This window comes from Babylonia areolata, chromosome 20, assembly GCF_041734735.1.
Source record: "Babylonia areolata isolate BAREFJ2019XMU chromosome 20, ASM4173473v1, whole genome shotgun sequence".
Taxonomy (NCBI): Eukaryota; Metazoa; Mollusca; class Gastropoda; order Neogastropoda; family Buccinidae; genus Babylonia; species Babylonia areolata.
The window spans coordinates 46,105,589-46,115,588 of NC_134895.1; the positions used below are offsets into that span (position 1 = coordinate 46,105,589).

General features: G+C 44.5%; 1 protein-coding gene across 4 annotated transcripts in view; it reads right to left on the bottom strand.

Moving 5' to 3' along the window:
- The window catches only part of LOC143294537 (uncharacterized), a 52,904-nt gene extending 50,245 nt beyond the window's left edge, over nt 1-2,659 (bottom strand). The window contains exons 1-2 of one of the 4 annotated variants that reach the window (XM_076605910.1): nt 2,032-2,659; nt 843-1,078 (exon numbers count right to left, since the gene is read on the bottom strand). The gene's annotated coding sequence lies outside the window, so the exon portion shown is untranslated. Of the gene's footprint in view, nt 1-842; nt 1,079-1,657; nt 1,724-2,031 lie in introns of those variants that run through there. The other 3 variants (XM_076605904.1, XM_076605903.1, XM_076605906.1) reach the window with 3 other exon arrangements.
- Nucleotides 2,660-10,000: the final 7,341 nt, after the last annotated feature.

The following is a 10,000-nucleotide window of genomic DNA, read 5'->3' on the forward strand; positions in this document are numbered from 1 at the left end:
TAAGACGCCAGTGTGTATGTGTGTGTGTGTGTGTGTGTGTTGTGTGTCTGTTTGTCTGTGTCTGTGCATATATCTTCGAGTTTCTTTTTTCTTTGTGTGTGTGTGTGTGTGTGTGTGTGTGTGTGTGTGTGTGTGTGTGTGTGTGTGTGTGTACGCACACGCACAATGAGCTCGTTAACTGTATGCCTTGATATCATCATCATTATAATCATGATCTTTATCATTATTATCATTATATTTTTATTAAAAAAAAATGATGATGATGATTATTATTATTATTATTATTATGGTGATGATGATGATGATGATGATGATTATCATTATTATTAGGCATTGCTTAGTCTTCCGATCTGTCTTTGTGACAACAAAAACAATAGCGATAAGACACAACAATAATGATTATGGTAAATACTACTATTACAACTACTACTACTACTGACCTTTAGAGAGAGAGAGAGAGAGAGACTTGACACGAACATTTTCTATTGAGAGAGAGAGAGAGAGGAGAGAGACAGAGACAGACAGACAGAGGGAGAGACAGACGGAGAGACAGAGTCGGGAAGAGACAGCGTCAGAGACAAACCCACAGACACAGACAGACAGACAGACAGGCAGACAGAGAGAACAAGGGAGAGAGATAGCAAGTTGCAAGTTACACTCTCACTTACACACTCTCTCTCTCTCTCTCTCTCTCTCTCTCTCTCACACACACACACACACACACACACATCGTGGCTTGCACGCATGCGCACGTTCTCTGTCTCTGTCTCTCTCTCACACACACACACACACAGACACACACACACACACACACACACACACACACACACAAACAAACAAACCTTTCTTCCCCCTCCCCCGGGAGAACAAGTCTGGTAGTTGCGTGGTCACCGTGTGTCCCTCTTTTGCCTGTGGTCACGTGAGTCCGGGTAGCCAGCACCTCAAGCTGACCCCTCTAACACTAACAACCACCTTTCAGTCTGCAGGGCACGGTGCAGTCCAGCTGTTCCTCTGGCCAGTGCTGCTCAGCTGTGGTCGGAGACAAACAACACGCACGATCCTTCTTGCTTCCTGAGAACTGCCCATGCAAGAAATCTTTACCATCCATCAGCTATAGGACTGACCCTTCCGTGCGGGTCTCATATGTCACACACACACACACACACACACACACACACACACACACACACACACACACATTTGTTTCCGTTCAGAGGTAGGATGCTGGGTTAATGTATTCCGGCTTCAGAATTAGTTTGGGTGTTGTTGTTTGTTTGTTTTCTTAAAAAAAAGACTTCTCATCTGCTAGGACATGACCCCTCAGTCGGGATCTTATGTCACACTGACACACACACACACACACACACACACTTTTGTTTACAGAGTTGTGTTGATGTATTCTTTAGAATTAGTTTGGTTGTTTGTTTTGTTTGCTTTTCGTAAATAGTCTTTATCATCAGCTAGGACCCTTCAGTCTGATCTCATCACTATCACACAGGCACTTTTGTTTCCAGAGGTAGGTTGTTGGGTTCGTGATTTCTTTAAAGTGTTGTTGTTGTTTTGTTTTTTCTAATGTTTTTTTTTTTGTGTTTTTGTCAAATAAAATAAAAATCTTAGTCATCAGCTATGATCCGTCTCCCCTTTAGTCGGGTCTTACCACACATACAGTTGTTTCCACGAGAGGTAAGAAGTTGGGTTGGTGTATTCTTTAGAATGAGTGGTGATTTTTTTTGCTCAGTTTTATCCGAAAAGTGCACGATGTTCTGAAGTAAAAACTGTTGTCTGGCATAGACAATTGATACGTAATCACTGAGCATGTGATTTGAAAATTAAAAAAGTTTTTAAGATGCCTTGGTGAAATTTGTATTGCAGTAGTTTTTGTTTTGTTTTGTTTGTTGTTGTTGTTGTTGCTGCTGCTGCTACTGTTGTTGTTGTTGTTGTTGTGTTGTCGTGTGTGTGTGTGTGTGTGTGTGTGTGTGTGTGTGTGTGTGTGTGTGTGTGTGTGTGTGTGTGTGTGTGTGCAAGTCTCACAAATCCAGGTATCAATCCCACCAGAATCACTTAAAAACTCATCGTGACATATTGTATAGTATATCAGCCACTCAAATGAAGAAGAAAAAAAAAAAGAAAAAAAGAAAAAAGAAAAAGGTCAATCCAAGCACAAGACCCTCGTCTAAAGCTCAGTGTTGTCAGCTGCTGTTATCTCTTCGTGGAAAAACCCTGGAACTGTATAGTTTCACAGCAGCAGACACACCCGGAGTAGCTCTTGCCGATTTCACAACACGAGAAGATTTTATAACGGCTCAGCCGTGATTGCCTGCAGGAACTTACTACACGCCTTGTCGCCTTGTCTCACAGAAATAAACGAGTACAACTCCGTACTCCGAACAACAAGATGCAGGTATCTCGTTGTGGGGTGGTGGGGGTGGGGGAGGAGATACTTCGTTTCCTGCTTTTTCCTCGTCTTGTGCTGGTTCTGTTATCACGAACTTTCTGTTAGCGTCGGATGCAGTTGCTGTTGTGGTTGTGGTTGTGGTTGATGGTGATGTGATATTTTTGACGACGAGGCCAACACACTGAAAACACCACTACCCTGACTGCGAAGGGAGGATTCAACATATTGCTCTCTTGCCCACCCCCGGCCGCTACTGCCGTTCAAACTGCCCCTCCTCTCTCTCTCTCTCTGTGACACCGAGCTACTGGGATGGTCGGGGGGTTCCCTCTGTGTGTGTGTGTGTGTGTGTGTGTGTGTGTGTGTGTGTGCGTGTGTGTGTGTGTGTATGTGTGTGTGTGTGTGTGTGTGTGTGTGTGTGTGTGTGTGTGTGACACCCAGCCACTGGGTTGGTCGGGGGGTTCCCTCTGTGTGTGTGTGTGTGTGTGTGTGTGTGTGTGTGTGTGTGTGTGTGTGTGTGCGTGTGTGTGTGTGTGTGTGTGTGACACCCAGCCACTGGGTTGTGGGGGGATCCCTGTGTGTGTGTGTGTGTGTGTGTGTGTGTGTGTGTGTGTGACACCGCGCCACTGTGTTGGGGGTGGGGGTGGGGGGCGATCCCTGTGTGTGTGTGTGTGTGTGTGTGTGTGTGTGTGTGTGTGTGTGACACCCAGCCACTGGGTTGGTCGGGGGGATCCCTGTGTGTGTGTGTGTGTGTGTGTGTGTGTGTGTGTGTGTGTGTGTGACACCGCGCCACTGTGTTGGGGGTGGGGGTGGGGGGCGATCCCTGTGTGTGTGTGTGTGTGTGTGTGTGTGTGTGTGTGTGTTTGACACGCCTAGTTCCTTCCTACCACACACCCCTACAATCCAATCTCTCCTTCTCTCCTCTTCCCCCCTCTCCCCACCCCTTCCCCCCTCTCCCCACCCCTTCCCCACCTCTCCCTCTTCTCACTTTCTCTCTCTGTCTCTCTCTCCTTCTCTCTCTCTCTCTCACTCTCTCTCTCTCACTCTGTCTCCTTCTCTCTCTCTTTCTCCCTCACTCTCTCTTCTCTCTCTCTCTCTGTCTTTCTCTCCTTCTCTCTCTCTTTCTCCCTCACTCTCTCTCTGTTTCTCTCTCCATCTCCCTCCCTCTTCTCTCTCTCTCTGTCTGTCTCGCCTTCTCTCTTTCTTTCTCCCTCCCCCCTCTCTCTGTGTCTCTTTCTCTCCCCCTCTCCCTCCCCCCTCTCTCTGTTTCTCTGTCTCTGTCTGTGTCTTTTTTTTCTCTCTCTCTCTCCCTCCCTCTCTCTCTCTGTTTCTCTCTGTCTCTCTGTCTCTCTCTCTGTCTTTTTCTCTCTCCCTCCCTCTCTCTCTGTTTCTCTGTGTCTCTCTGTCTCTGTCTCTCTCTCTCTCCCCCCTGAACGCCCAAGTGCGTAACTGCCGACGTTTATGTTCGCCCCTTTGATATGATAGGCTGGTCCCTCCCTGTCTAGTCGAGGATTTTTTTTCTATTTACTGAGGTACATAGAACCTGCCTGGGCCCTTTACAGTGTGAGTGGGAGGGGGGCGGGGGGGGGGGGGGGCGGGGGGGGGGGGGGGGGGGGCAGCCTGTCTAATTATAGCCCCTTCGTATCGACGACAAAGAGAGTGTATTAAATGAAATATTATAGGATAGATGTATAATGAGATAGGCACAGAGAGAGACACACACAGACACAGAGAGAGAGAGAGAGTGGGAGAGGGAGAGAACGAGAGAGAGAGAGAGACAGAGAGCGACAGAGACAGCGGCAGAGAGAGACAAAGATACAGAGAGACAGACAGAGACAGAGAAGATTAAAACCACGGAAACATCTCTCTCTCTCTCCCTCCATCTCTCTTCCTTCCACCCCCTCCCTCTCTCTCTCTGTCTCTCCCTCCATCTCTCTTTCCCCTCTCTCTCTCCCCATTTCTCTCCCTGTCTCTCTTTCTTTCTCTCCCTGTCTCTCCCTGTCTCTCTTTCTCTCTCTCTCTGTCTCTCCCTGTCTCTTTTCTTTCTCTCTCTGTCTCTCCCTGTCTCTCTTTCTTTCTCTCTCTGTCTCTCCCTGTCTCTCTTTCTTTCTCTCTCTGTCTCTCCCTGTCTCTCTTTCTCTCCCTGTCTCTCTTTCTTTCTCTCTCTGTCTCTGCCTGTCTCTCTTTCTCTCTCTTTCTTTCTCTCTCTGCCTCTCTTTCTTTCTTTCTCTGCCTCTCCCTGTCTCTCTTTCTTTCTCTCTCTGTCTCTCATTGTCTCTCTTTCTTTCTTTCTCTGCCTCTCCCTGTCTCTCTTTCTTTCTCTCTCTGTCTCTCTTTCTCTCTCTGTCTCTCCCTCTCTCTCTTTCTTTCTCTCTCTGTCTCCTTCTCTCTCTTCCTTTCTGTCTCCCTGTCTCTCTTTCTCTATCTCTGTCTCTCCCTATCTCTCAAAAGAAAACAGCAACAGAAACGTCTAGTAAAAAAAACCCAAAAAGATGATACAGAGAGGTCACATTGGCAGATGCCACAACAGGTAACCAATAGCATCATCATGCCACACAACAGGTAACCAATAGCATCATCATGCCACACAACAGGTAACCAATAGCATCATCATGCCACAACAGGTAACCAATAGCATCATCATGCCACACAACAGGTAACCAATAGCATCATCATGCCACACAACAGGTAACCAATAGCATCATCATGCCACACAACAGGTAACCAATAGCATCATCATGCCACACAACAGGTAACCAATAGCATCATCATGCCACTACAGGTAACCAATAGCATCATCATGCCACACAACAGGTAACCAATAGCATCATCATGCCACACAACAGGTAACCAATAGCATCATCATGCCACACAACAGGTAACCAATAGCATCATCATGCCACAACAGGTAACCAATAGCATCATCATGCCACAACAGGTAACCAATAGCATCATCATACCACAACAGGTAGCTAATAGCATTATCATGCCACACAACAGGTAACCAATAGCATCATCATGCCACACAACAGGTAACCAATAGCATCATCATGCCACACAACAGGTAGCTAATAGCATCATCATGCCACAACAGGTAACCAATAGCATCATCATGCCACACAACAGGTAACCAATAGCATCATCATGCCACACAACAGGTAACCAATAGCATCATCATGCCACACAACAGGTAGCCAATAGCATCATCATGCCACTACAGGTAACCAATAGCATCATCATGCCACACAACAGGTAACCAATAGCATCATCATGCCACAACAGGTAACCAATGGCATCATCATACCACAACAGGTAGCTAATAGCATCATCATGCCACACAACAGGTAACCAATAGCATCATCATGCCACAACAGGTAACCAATAGCATCATCATGCCACACAACAGGTAACCAATAGCATCATCATGCCACAACAGGTAACCAATAGCATCATCATGCCACAACAGGTAACCAATAGCATCATCATGCCACAACAGGTAACCAATAGCATCATCATGCCACAACAGGTAACCAATAGCATCATCATACCGCAACAGGTAACCAATAGCATCATCATGCCACAACAGGTAACCAATAGCATCATCATGCCACACAACAGGTAACCAATAGCATCATCATGCCACACAACAGGTAACCAATAGCATCATCATGCCAGAACAGGTAACCAATAGCATCATCATGCCACACAACAGGTAACCAATAGCATCATCATGCCACAACAGGTAACCAATAGCATCATCATACCACAACAGGTAACCAATAGCATCATCATGCCTCAACAGGTAGCTAATAGCAGCATCATGCCACAACAGGTAACCAATAGCATCATCATGCCACAACAGGTAGCTAATAGCATCATCATGCCACACAACAGGTAACCAATAGCATCATCATGCCACAACAGGTAACCAATAGCATCATCATGCCACACGACAGGTAACCAATAGCATCATCATGCCACAACAGGTAACCAATAGCATCATCATGCCACACAACAGGTAACCAATAGCATCATCATGCCACTACAGGTAGCTAATAGCATCATTATGCCACACAACAGGTAACCAATAGCATCATCATGCCACAACAGGTAACCAATAGCATCATCACGCCACAACAGGTAACCAATAGCATCATTATGCCACACAACAGGTAACCAATAGCATCATCATGCCACACAACAGGTAACCAATAGCATCATCATGCCACAACAGGTAACCAATAGCATCATCATGCCACACAACAGGTAACCAATAGCATCATCATGCCACAACAGGTAACCAATAGCATCATCATGCCACAACAGGTAACCAATAGCATCATCATGCCACACAACAGGTAACCAATAGCATCATCATGCCACAACAGGTAACCAATAGCATCATCATGCCACACAACAGGTAACCAATAGCATCATCATGCCACAACAGGTAACCAATAGCATCATCATGCCACACAGCAGGTAACCAATAGCATCATCATGCCACACAGCAGGTAACCAATAGCATCATCATGCCGCACAACAGGTAACCAATAGCATTATCATGCCACACAACAGGTAACCAATAGCATCATCACGCCACAACAGGTAACCAATAGCATCATCACGCCACAACAGGTAACCAATAGCATCATCATGCCACACAACAGGTAGCTAATAGCATCATCATGCCACAACAGGTAACCAATAGCATCATCATGCCACACAACAGGTAACCAATAGCATCATCATGCCACACAACAGGTAACCAATAGCATCATCATGCCACACAACAGGTAACCAATAGCATCATCATGCCACACAACAGGTAACCAATAGCATCATTGTGCCACACAACAGGTAACCAATAGCATCATCATGCCACAACAGGTAACCAATAGCATCATCATGCCACAACAGGTAACCAATAGCATCATCATGCCACAACAGGTAACCAATAGCATCATCATGCCACACAACAGGTAACCAATAGCATCATCATGCCACAACAGGTAACCAATAGCATCATCATGCCACTACAGGTAACCAATAGCATTATCATGCCACACAACAGGTAACCAATAGCATCATCACGATTCGCCTATCCTCGATAGGACCAACCTTGTTTCGCCAAAATCTAAAATCTGAGACCCCTATGTTTATGTATATTTATGTATGTTCATGTGTATTTGACTGTGGTTTCATATCTGTGAAACTGCATGTTTGGTGCATATCTGTTATGTATATGTGTGTGTATGTGTGAATGTGTGTCTGCATTTTTTTTTTTACATTTATTTGCTCATTTATCATCTTTGTTGTCTTTTTTATTTATTTATTTTATTTATTTGTTTATTTATTTATTTTATTATTGTTATTATTTATTTTATTATTAAAAAAATATAGTATTTATTTATTTATTTAGTTTGTTTTTTTTTAAGATTTTTTTTTTTGGGGGGGTACGCTTATAGTTGACTTCATCAAGTTTTTGCGCCTTATACATATTATTATTATTAGTAGTAGTAGTAGCAGTTCTTTTTTTATGTATTTATCTATTATTTATCTACTTTTTTTCTCAAGGCCTGACTAAGCGCGTTGGGTTACGCTGCTGGTCAGGCATCTGCTTGGCAGATGTGGTGTAGCGTATATGGATTTGTCCGAACGCAGTGACGCCTCCTTGAGCTACTGAAACTGAGACCCCGCTTCGCCAATTCCAAGTTCACCTGTGCACACATTTGCTCGCTCGCTCTCTCTGTGTGTCTGTGTGTGTGTCTCTCTCTGTGTCTCTCTCTCTCTCTCTGTCTCTCTCTCTCTCTCTGTGTGTCTCTCTCTCTCTCTCCCTGTCTTATATACATTTATCCCATATTTATTTTATATACTTTCTTTACTCTGTGTGTGTGTGTGTGTGCGTGAGTGAGTTTGCAAATATTTGCTCACCCACTGTTTACCAACACATATCCCATATCTGTTTCACATGCTCTCATTTCTCTCTCCGTCTGTCTGTCTGTCTGTCTCTCTCCCTTTCTTTCTTTCTTTTCTCTCTCTGTGCGTGCGTGCGCGCGCGTGTGTGTGTGTGGGGGGGGGGGAGGTGCGGGGGGGGGGGAGGTGCGGGGGGGGGGGGGGGAGGGGGGGGGGGGGGTGGAAAACAAAAATGGTAATTGGCCTTGGATGACTCAGAAGAAGACACACTATCCAAACGTGAAGTTAAGAGGGTGAGGTGTGAGGGTGGGGGTTGGGGTTGGGGTGGGGGTGGGGGAGCGGAAAACAGAGAGTGACAGAGCGGTAGCCGTTTCTAGTAGCTGTCTTTTTTTTTTCTTTTCTAAAAGGTACAGTTCTTGTTGTTTTTCTTCTTCTCCCATTACTCCCATTAAAGTGGAGTGATGGCCTAGAGGTAACGCGTCCGCCCTAGGAAGCGAGAGAGAATCTGAACGCGCTGGTTCGAATTACGGCTCAGCCGCCGATATTTTCTCCCCCACCACTAGACCTTGAGTGGTGGTCTGGACGCTAGTCATTCGGATGAGACGATAAACCGAGGTCCCGTGTGCAGCATGCACTTAGCGCACGTAAAAGAACCCACGGCAACGAAAGGGTTGTTCCTGGCAAAATTCTGTAGAAAAATCCACTTCGATAGGAAAAACAAATAAAACTGCACGCAAGAAAAAATACCAAAAAAATGGGTGGCGCTGTAGTATAGCGACGCGCTCTCCCTGGGGAGAGCAGCCCGAATTTCACACAGAGAAATCTGTCGTGATAAAAAGAAATACAAATACAAATACAAATGATAATCCTGTCGGTTTTTACACACACACACAAAAAAAAAAACAAAAAAAAATGAGCCGACTCTATCATCATGATAATCCTGTCGGTTTTTATAGTAACGAACCGACTTTATCATCATGATAATCCTGTCGGTTTTTATAGTAACGAACCGGCTCTATCATCATGATAATCCTGTCGGTTTTTATAGTAACGAACCGACTTTATCATCATGATAATCCTGTCGGTTTTTATAGTAACGAACCGACTTTATCATCATGATAATCCTGTCGGTTTTTATAGTAACGAACCGGCTCTATCATCATGATAATCCTGTCGGTTTTTTACAGAAATGAACAGACTCACTCTATCATCATGATAATCCTGTCGGTTTTTACAGAAATGAACAGACTCTATCATCATGATAATCCTGTCGGTTTTTACAGAAATGAACAGACTCACTCTATCATCATGATAATCCTGTCGGCTTTTATAGTAACGAACCGACTTTATCATCATGATAATCCTGTCGGTTTTTATAGTAACGAACCGACTTTATCATCATGATAATCCTGTCGGTTTTTATAGAAATGAACCGACTCACTCTATCATCATGATAATCCTGTCGGTTTTTATAGTAACGAACCGACTTTATCATCATGATAATCCTGTCGGTTTTTATAGTAACGAACCGACTCTATCATCATGATAATCCTGTCGGTTTTTATAGTAACGAACCGACTTTATCATCATGATAATCCTGTCGGTTTTTATAGAAATGAACCGACTTTATCATCATGATAATCCTGTCGGTTTTTATAGTAACGAACCGACTTTATCATCATGATAATCCTG